The sequence below is a fragment of the Corvus kubaryi genome, unplaced genomic scaffold (assembly GCF_017639235.1).
Source record: "Corvus kubaryi isolate FWS band 111438036 unplaced genomic scaffold, C.kubaryi_AGA036_p1.0 132, whole genome shotgun sequence".
NCBI classification, from domain to species: Eukaryota; Metazoa; Chordata; class Aves; order Passeriformes; family Corvidae; genus Corvus; species Corvus kubaryi.
The window spans coordinates 9,472,007-9,483,141 of record NW_024580666.1 but is presented as its reverse complement, the minus strand read 5'-3'; positions in this window follow the sequence as shown (position 1 = coordinate 9,483,141).

The following is an 11,135-nucleotide window of genomic DNA, read 5'->3' as shown; positions in this document are numbered from 1 at the left end:
CCAGTCACTCTCTGAATACTCACTGAAAGTGAACATTAAAAAGGGTCATGGACTTATCTGAATTGATTAATATACATGTATATGCATATTGACATTAAAAATATTTACAGCTCACATCCAGATTTCTGCGTTTGTGGGTCTGGAGCAGAACAGATTTATTTACACCACAAAAAAATAGAATGCCCTTGCATGGAACACGTATTTCAATGACTGAATTCTTCAAAGTTGTGGCTAATGAAGCTTCAAACCCATGTTGTTAAAAATATATATCTTAAAATACAGTACTGACAAACATAATCTAAAGCAAAGTCTGATAACCTGCCACTTTGCTTCAAAGTGTCCTCATAATGAGCTTTGAAATATAATCAATAGTATTGATTTGGAAGTGATTTTCATAGTGTAAGGGCCAGCCAGCTAAATAAAAGTTGGAGGAAAAAAATTGTTTGTGATTTTCCAGTTTGTTTCATTATGAACCTGTTCATATTTTCTATCTTCAATCTATTAAAAAAATTCCTAACACAGACCATCATTTGCTGGTTGAAAGTAATAGGCCAGAAAAAAATAGTAATTAATAATAAATTTTCTACTGCTCCATAGTGCACAACCTGATATTAAAACTCCCCTCTATCTGATATTTGCCATAAAGTTCTGAATAAGCATTTTCGGTCCTTCAAGAAATATAGGCTGAATTAAGTTCAAGACAATGAGTAAAAGCATAGTTTTGCTTTATCTAAGCCAGGTCTAGCTGTTCTGATGCCTGCACTCTATTTTTCACTTGGGGATGAACTGTCACAGCCCTTTTTAATCTCTCCTGCTGGGTATAGCTGCCTGTATGCAATCTGAAGGAAGAAAATGCACTGCAGAAAGTAAGAGTTTCCCAGATGCACTGGAATTTCCACCCTCAGGCTCAGGGCTAAAATCTCAGCAACTGATCTGCTGCCTCTGAAAACATTTTTTCCTGTAATTATCCCACCCATTTCTGATTAAAAAAACCCAGGCCACAATGCATACAACACATCGAAAACGTTGCTACTGCAGATCTAGGAAAAATGTGAAAAGCTGCTTCTATCTGCTGAACTAGAAAACTGAATAATGGGGTGAACTCTGTTCTTGTTTCTTCTTGGTCCACCTCAGGGTTGCCTGGATCGGTGTGGAAGGATAATTAAAATGTACCAGCATGGAGGGCAAGAAGGCAGGAAACATAGGGGAGCTACAGCTGCCGCCTGTACTGGTGATAGGACACTGCTACAGTACACATCCCTGGTAGGGCAAACTATAAATTAAGAACTCCCTCAGTGATCTTCAGTAAAACTATTCAATATTTCCTTCTTTCACTGTCTCTCTAAGCAAACATATAGTGGCTGATAAAAGCAAAATTCTCTGCTTTGCTCTAGCTTCTAATCATTCAGGAAGAGACTTCATACTGACAGAAACATTAGTTTGCAGGTGTTTTCTTTTTCTGTGGCGCCAGGAAAAAAACTTACAATTCCAATCACCCTATATTCCATTCCTGCAAAGAAACCATGATAAGGGAAGCAGCATTATCAAAAGACACTGTCTAGAGAAGTCCTCCACTTGAAATGGATGCCTACGTCTGCTGGATTTTGCAAACAAAAATAAAAATAGTTGCTTTGGAAATCCAATTATGAAAACACTTCTGTTCTCTGTCATCTATTTTGGCTTGTCGGGGACTTGCTTTGTTTTTAATTCAGTAGATCCTGACTACATATCCCCACCTGTAGTTCTAATCAGTGGTTACAAATATTGCAATTAGCTGCGGTAGAAATGATTATGTTGTCACAAACAGAGGATTAGAACTTCATACAAGAAAAAATCATCAAGAACAGATGAATGCCTGAGAAAAAAATTAAGTTCTGAGTCTCTAATGCTAAGATTCTTAATAACAAAATAGAAAACAAATAGTAACGAAGAGGAAACCAGAGAAGTATTACTGCTTGCCTTTAATGCAATTTCCCCCCAAAGGTTATTAAAATCCATTGATTGTGAAATGTCTGTTCTCAGGCAAAGATTTAAACTGATTAAAATGCACAGTGTATTAGGGATTAAACCTTTATCCCATGACAAAGTTCCTCTCAATGGAAACATAAATGGCTGGATTCTGAAATTCTAAGAAAAGGATTTACTTTGAAAAGGAAAACTGTTTAATTTTATCGACACCAATGCAAGAAATAAGGGACCAGTCCTGCTCTAACTTACAGTTCTTGGTCAGAAACAATGTAAAAACTACTCTTACCTAAAACAATGGTTTTCACATTTTTCTAGATTCAAACCCTGTTTTTGTAGGGCTGACAGACCTACATATTGGTGCAGACGGCTACATCCTGTCATGTTCTCAGGAAGCGGCTACAGCCTATCTCTGGTATCATGAGCACTACCTGCACTACCAATTCTGAAGAGAATAATCCATTTTCCTATCAAAGATAACTTTGAGTGTCTCCTAAAAAGAATTGTGATATTAATTACAGTTAGAAATCACTCTGATTATATGAAATACATTTTCTGAAAGTATTCATTTTCAAGACAACCTGTTCTTTTATTTGGGTCAATGGAATTCCATTAACACACTAGCAAAATTACAAGAAATTAAGTTGGTTTCGTTTTTTAATACATGCCAGAGAGGCGAAGGTGATTGTTATCCCTTGCAGACACTTAACAGCAAAATAGCCGGTTCAATAAAGCATTCTGCATTCCAAGATGTGAAGATGATATTGTGTGAGGCACACCTTGATAATAGTTCTCATTATTTCCTTTAGGGTCCCCCATTTGTCGTTAATTCTGGACCTCAGTGTACACATATTTGTCTCAGATCAGATAAGGCATTTTTATCAGATCACAGACAATAAGTGCTTCTAGTCTCTTGATCTATTAAATTTTTGTCAAATGCTGTATAAAAGACCTCTGCTTCTTTGGAGAGCATGTTCATCCAATGCTGATAATCTTTAAAGTATAAAGCTTACAATACATTTAAAATAAATTCAGATGTTGTCTTGGAAAAGGCAAAGTCTCCCTATTGTATATGTATTGGAGCATAGTGGCATATTTCTTAATAAACAGGCAACAGTTTTCACTATGTTGTATTAGTGTAAACTAACGCAGCCGGGGGCTTGTCAGCACAAGCCCCGGCGTGCCCTCGGGCAGAGGGGACGCAGCGTTGGCCTCCACAGCATCCTCACTGCACGGCTCAGTGGAATCGGCGTGGGATGGGTGCGGGCGCTGGCTCCTCCTCAGAGGAAGCACGTCGGGCAGCCGGTGGAATGGCTCACGTTAGCCCGGAGGCAAAGAAGGCGGGAGGGGCTTCTGGTGTGAGTTCCAACAGGTTTATTTGCAGGAAGGACCAGGGACCAGCAAAAGCCCGAGGAGACGCGGGCTAGCCACCTTTATGGGGGGGTGGAACAAGGCAGGGAAAGGGAAAACAACCAATGGGGTACAAGCAGAGGGGAGGATACAATTTTTCAGAACAAATGGGGAAAACAGGGAGGCAGGAGTCATAACAGGGAACCAATTAAAAACTACAAAAGGGAGAACTTTCTGGAACAGGGGGAGGTAATTTAGGATTGGGAGCCACCCAGGGGGAGGTAACCTAGACCTCAGTGATATCTGCTGGTGACTGACATTTGATGGTTTCAGCCCGAGAGCAGGCTAAGCCACCCCAACATAAACCAGTACACACTTTGGAGAGATTCTCAACTACATTTTGTTATTAATTTATTGAGTTTCAGCCCTCTTCTACCAGGTCTTTCAGATTATTTTGACTCAGTGTCTGTTGTCTCATACCTTTGAGATTCTGGTTGGGGACACTTTTAATACAAGAACATACTAATTTCGCCTGATACTATTCAAATTTTGTTTTCTAGTATGTTATTTGAATGTGTATCTAATTTACATATGCATTTAATAGAAATAGACACATACAATAAACAGATTAATTTGTTTAATCTTACCTGTGCTTTTCTCCTGACAGTCCTGATTGGATGAGTCTAGCAGCACTTTTTTTACTGCCTGCTAATGTTCAGCTTAGAATGAATGAATGCCTCATTGCAACCTTTATATTTTTTGTGGAAACATTGCCCATTTTGTCTATGTAAACTTATCTCACCTCATTCCACTAGGTCTTTGGGTACATTGCACATACCCTGTCATGGCATAGATATTCCTTTCACCGTGTCTTAGCACCTTCTCCCACTGTTCCAGATTGCAAAACTGGTTTTTCAGCCTCAGTTCCACACTCAAGGCTTGTATTTTCCCATACAGTTTAAAAAAAAAAAAAAAAAAGAAAAAAAAGAAAGGAAAAGAAAAGAAAAGAAAAGAAAAAGATAAGTCTTCTCATCCATTTAATGTTCCCATAGAACACAGGAAACTTCAAATATTTCTAGCAGTTTTACAGTCAATCTATTCTACATGAGTTAAGTGGAAGCTATTAAACACATCAAGAGCTTCAGAGCTAGCTATTGTTAGAAAGAAGACTACCCTTCTGAAACTGTGCCTTTTCCTGACATCCCTTGCTAGCAAAGGCAGAGTGAAGTGCTGTTTAAAACTCTTCTATTTCCAGGGAGTTTCAACTCTCATGCAGCTTTTAACTGCCTGTTTTTCCACTACAGGTCCTTCCTTTGTTGCTCCTTTTCCTCTGTTATCATACAATACCTATCGATCATTCAATGCTTCAGCGCTACTTTGCACCATAGGTGCTTCTTACTGCCTGTGTTCAAAGCAGCCTGGTAAGCCTGGACAACCCAGGTAGAGCCTAAGGTGTGACTTCTTTCCAGCTACATGTCAAAACCATAAGAGTCATCTTTGGTCTGACCAGGTCCTCTAAGCTCTGTGTCCATCTCAGAGAGAACAAAAGGAAGTTTCTGGCAAGAGGATAAGAACAGAGTTACCATATACTTTCCCTTGAAGTATCCTCTTTGCCTCCAAACTTTTTTGCAGCTCAAGTAATTCCTGGTCATATATATATATATTTAGAAATCTCACAAGGATTTGTTTTCCATAACTTTCACCAGCTTTCTTTGGGATCTTTGTAAGCTTAAATAGCAACATATTCTGACAAGGAGTACCACAACTAAACTACACATTGCAGACTGTTCAACTCACCTATATCCTGGCTACTTTTGACCGCTGATCTCCGGTAAAGAAAGATGCAGGAAACAGCCAGTCCCTATCCCTAACTACCCAAATCTGCTTATACCATGCCTACTCATTTATTTTTCAAACAGAAGACTCTTTTTTTATTTACTTGTTTCTCACATGGATGTTGGTCTTTGACAATCCTTGTTGCCTTTCCTCAGACTATTTTCAACTATATGCTCTCTGAGATGGAGGGGACCAGAACTGCACAGCTACCACTGTATGACCAGTGGCTGTTCCACTAGGTCACTACTTGAATTTCTGTTTCTACTTAGGCTCAACAATACCAAGGCACCCAATCCTGACTCCATCAGAACTGGCCAGCACATACAGGCACAGTCCCAAACAGCACAATATTGTGCACTCAGTGTCAGCTTTAGATTAGCAGCACAATTCTGCTGCCTAAAACCTGTATAAGAAATTTCAGGAAGAAGATAATGAAAACAAAGAGATTTTAAATGTGGGGTGTTAAGAGCACTGCCCTCCACCTTTCAAGTAGAGTATTCTTCTGCTTTTTCTGAGCTTTTACGTGGAGAGTTGTAGTAAGCAGACAAGCCTTCAAGCCTGGATAGAAAAAGGAAAAGCACTAGCAGCATCAGAAAAGGAGACATTACAACCTCCTGCAGTAATTTGTACTTGTTCTGAGTTCATGTTTGGATAGGACTTCCCATACTCCACTAATGTGCTGAAGTCACCCAAAAAAAACGTGGTCTTTGCAGTGCCAGTTCCAATCTTCTGCCTTTGCATCTCTATTTTTTTTGTGTTCTCACTTGTTTTCTTCTTGCACCTCAGGTATTTTTTGCTGCTTCATTAAGAACTATTAATGCCTCTGCAAGGCTCAATAATTTTTGGGTTTGTGGGGACCTTTTTCTGAGTAGTGAGACTCACTGTACTCCATGTACAGTGATAGCACTGTACTCCATGGTGGACTCAATCTCTCTACTGTTACATTTATAATAATAAATATTTGTATGCTACAATAATCTCCTTTTAGAAAGCCACTGCAAAAAAACAAAGACTCCTGCTTGAATAAAACTCTAATGCTATCAGCCATGCAAAGATAAATAGTCTATATTTATTGTAATGTTCAGCAGCAGCACTAAGCTATCACTAGAGCTGTAACATGACAGGGGAAGCAATCTGAAGGTATTGTCAATCAGAGAGTTGGGGAATAGAAAATCACTGTAATTGTTGACCATTTTGTTTTAAAATATCGATTTTACTTAGCAAGTTGGCATGGTCTCCTTCTATTGATGACTATTTGATGTTAAAATGAAGTTAATTTTCCTAATTTTCATTTTGCATTTTTCTAAAAAAACAAGTCAACAAACTGAACAACCCTGTCACTTCACTATTAACAGATAATTCAGAAATTAGTCTGCTGCTTTTGGCTGGGGTACAGTTAATTTTCTTCAGAGTGGCTAGTGTGGAGCTATGTTTTGGATTTCTGCTGAACAGACAGTTGATAATATAGAAATGTTTTTTGTTGTTGCTGAGCAGGGTTTACACAGAGCCAAGGCCTTTTCTGCTTTTCATACTGCCACACTGGTGAGAAAGTTGGGGTTGCGTGGGAGGTTGGGAGGAGAGACAGCCAGGACAGGTGACCCAAACTGACCAAAGGGATATTCCAGACCCTATGACATCATGCTCAGTATATAAAACTGGGGAAGAAGGAGAAATTTGTGGATATTTTGAGTGACAGGGTTTGTCTTTCCAAGTCACTGTTACATGTGATGGGGCCCTGTAATGCCCCAGAGATGGTTGAACACCTGCCTGCCCATGGGAAGTGATGAATTAATTCCTTGTTTTTCCTTGTTTGTGTGCTCAGCTTTTGCTTTCCCTATTAAACTGTCTCTATCTCAACCCATGAGTTTTCCAGCTTTTACCCTTCCAATTCTATCCTCGATCCTACAGATGGGGGAGTGAGCGAATGGCTGTGTGGGGCTTGGCTGCTGGCTGGGGTTTAACCAGGACAATTAGTATCATGCTTGTAGATATAAAATACTTCAAGCATGCATCAGGAAGATATGCCTTTGTAAACCCTTGAATTTATTTTAGGCTCTGTTGATGTATCATCTTCCTCATCTGCAGGCTGCCCTAGGATTTCCTTTGACAAAGACTTTTAATTGTGATATATCCATTGAAATGATATGCTCTCTCTCTTAGCTCTTTTCTGCCACGGCCTGAACTTGCATATCTGAAACTGCCCCTAGAAGTGCATTCTATAGCACCTCTCTCAGAGATTCCAAAGTACTTTATAAATATTAAATCATAAGCTAATTCCAGGCACTTGAAGAAACTGAAGAGTATTTATGAGCAATTCTGTCTCCCAAACTCCACTGCATAAATCAGAAAACCAATACGATGTAGCAGACACCACATGAGAAAAGCTTCAAACAGGGACTAAAGCATTCTGCCTCTGAATATAGCTGCAGGAAGGATGTAAATCAACAGTACATTAAAAACTTGTATTTTCCCTGATGTAGGGTCCTTATGAGACCTTGGGTGATTAAGCAACTTGACTTGGAGCCTTTATTCCAGAAGTCAGTGCTTGTTATAGATACATCAGGTGACAGGCTCAGTGTTGAACAAAGATAGTGTTGAACACAGCAGCTAGCACAGTCGCTAGCAGTATTTTGGGTTTCCTTGGAGTTTGCCAGTCAAGCACTCAACCTGCCTACCAGCACATGTAAAATCTAGAGAGATCAGAGCATGAGATGGTATTGCTGGAGGCTATAAAGATCAGGCTGTACTTTTGTCATGTCTTTGAAAGGTTTCTCAAAATGCAGGTTTGTCACGAACACTGTCCTGCAGTTTGTGGCTACCAAATACGAAATCTGAAAATACAGCTAGGATTATAGCTTTCTATCATCAAACTATTGATTTCTTTTTTATATTAAAAAAAAGCACAAATAGAGGTTCAACATTTGGCCCTGTTACCATTGCCATTTCTGTATCATTTTGGAAATTCCTTATAACTCTGGATTTGAATTTAAGGAGAAAAAAGGGTATATAGAAGGCTACAAACAGCCCACTGTCAGAGCTACTATCAAACATTAAACAGTTTAGGTTGTGGACTCTTCTTAGTGCCAGAGCCCATGCAGGACCTTTCTTTTCTGCCATTAATTAATGCCATTAAATACCCTCCTTCCCTGCTGCAACAGTGGTAGCAGGCTATGAGACCGAGACATACTTTCCTGCCCCTGACCTTTCTTCTTTTTTTAGAGATCTGTCATGCAATAGAAAAAAACCAAATTGACATATTGTACTAGTTTTAAAGCAAACCAGTGAGAGACTCAAAATCAGAACTACAGTTTAATAGGAAAATTAAAAATAAAAGCAGTAGTACAGAAACACTGACAGAGTCAGGGTACAACCTGACACCCTGTTGGGCAGGGTGGTGGTAGCAGTCCGATTAAATGGTGGCTGCAATCCTCCTGAAGTCATAGATGTGGTTCCGTTGAAACAGTGATCCTGTAGAAGGGTCTGGTCTTCCTCTGGAGGTCCAGTGGTGGTTTTGTAGCTCTTGTCCTCTGGGAATCCAGTAGGTGAGGGCTGCCTGTGGTGCTCCAAACCTCAGATTATATCCAGGTAGCAATGCTTGGTTCCTCCCCCTGGGCGAAGCATCTCACAACGGGAGGATGTAATTTTATGAGCCATGCAATGGGGCTGTATGGCTCATTAGCAGAGATATCCTTCCAGAGGGAGTTATCAGGGATGTGTCACAGAAGAGATAAAGAATATTACCCCACCTGGTTTCAACAGCTGGTGATAGAATACATACCTTTGGTTACATCTTGCATTGTAACCTAAGACACATAAAGAGCTTAATGGGCCAAACTTCCTTAAGACCACTACAATGAAAGAAAGAAAGACTTGCCTTTAAAAAAATGTAAGAACAACTGTGCTCATTTGACACCATTCTGCCTTCCATCTGATCACTGTCCCATGGGAGATGGAGAAGCTAAGCAGTGCATGAACCTCTCTCTACAGTTCACTCCTTTCTGGGCATTTTCAAACTTACTCCACAGTATCCTTTGGTCAGTTCTTAAAAATCCTTCAAGAAATACAGTATTGATTTTGATATCAAAATCATTAGAATAAGGGGCCTAAAAGCCTGTTTTTTCTATCTATAACATGCTTTTTTGTACAATCTTAATTCATTTGGAAGAAATAACAGACAGCTATGAAATGGTTGTGTTATAAAAAGTCAGAATATCCACCAAATAACAGCCTGGGAATTTTATGGTGTATTAAGAGAGCATATGAAATAGCTCTCATTTACATTAAGATTGTACCCTTCCTATAAGTGACTGAGAATAAGATTTGATACAGTTTCTGTCCTGCCATACGATGCTGAAGTCATCACACACTCACTGCCACTGTCTCTTAAGGACAAGCAACAGTTTTATTAGGTCACAATAAGCATGTAAAAATTGAGGTGGCTACCCAAAATATTTAATTTCTTTAGTGTTCCAACTAGCCAAGTAATTTTGACAAAATGAGTTTTCTCCTAAAGCTTCTTATATTTCTTAACTAAGCCTAACTGGAAAGTGGTGAGAAGTCGTCATTGTTTTATTACATACATACCCACCTCTTTATATAAAGGAGTTCTGAGATGCTTAAATTAAATTAAATACAGAGTAGAGTAGAAAGTAATCATATGTTGCAAGTGTATAGATGGAAAAGTGATGCCTCATCCTGGAGAAAGTGCTCAGCATGACAGAAACGAGAATTTACCATTTTGATGAAACACTAAGGACATTATTAAGAAAGCCTATTGTTCACCTGTTAAAAAAGGGACACTTTAAATTCATGACACAGAACATAAACAAATGAAAAGGCCACCTGAGGTTTTCTTTATCATACCTTAACTGCAAGTTGTAAGGTTTAAGGGTTGTTTAATTTTTTTTTTTTTTTAATGAAGCAGATGATTCTTGCCCCTCAATACTTCTATGGCTGCATTCACACATTCACACATAGATAGACCATACTTGCATAATCATGGGTATTTTATATATAGGCCACCTGCACATTTCTCTTCCTCCCAAGACTAATAGGTGAACAGCAGGGACTATGTTTCTCCAAGCAAGCGTGGGGGAGGTAGGTGTTGAGCTTTTGATGGGATACCCTCCCTTTTCAGACAAGGGTGAAAGAGCAGAGGAGGCTGCTGTCCTGCTAAAGTTCTTTATTTCACAGTCTCATAGCTTTCTTGAAGGCATAGTTCAAAGGGGTTACATGATAAGGCCAAGCAGCAACAGCAGCAGCAGCAGCAGCAGCAGGCAAACAGCAAGTAGCAAACAGCTTATTCTTCTTCCCTAAACTTACAGAAGTGTGGATTGTATTTGCTAATTGACCAATAAGATTAACACATGATTCTAGTTTTTCTTAACCTATCCTGGTCTAATTCCAACAAGTCGTAAATCTTACACAAGTGTTACATAGGTATTACACAGATTTGCATATATAATTTCTATCAACTCTTATTGTTTATGTGAACACACTATCTAAAAAATGTGAACAGTATAGTTCCATCTATGTTTTATCTAAAGTAAAGAAATTCTGTGAAAACGTAACACTTCTACAGTAAGAACCGTGTTTTAAGGTCTCTGCTGCAGCTTTTCAATGTTTAAAGCATTTAGCATATATTTCTACTAAAAGTTAAAAATCTGTATTTCTATTTCACTTTTGTGTGACTTCATGTATCTCAGCTTATCCAAAGGTTTTAATTCAACCCCTGTCCTTTGGCTTTCCTCTGGGCCTGGGTCCAGAGGAGCTCTCACTCCAACAGGTAAGGTTGTTCATTGAAGTTTAAATCTCTTCTTGCATTACTAGACTGCTACACCTCCAGCATTCAGGGATTTTTCAGCTTTACTAGCCATAATTTATAGCAGCCTAGTGCATAAACTCTTTCTTTCCTCGATCCTTTTTAAAGTGTCCTTTTGCTTCTTTTCCTCTATTCTTCTTGCCCATGGTAGCATGAAAGTATT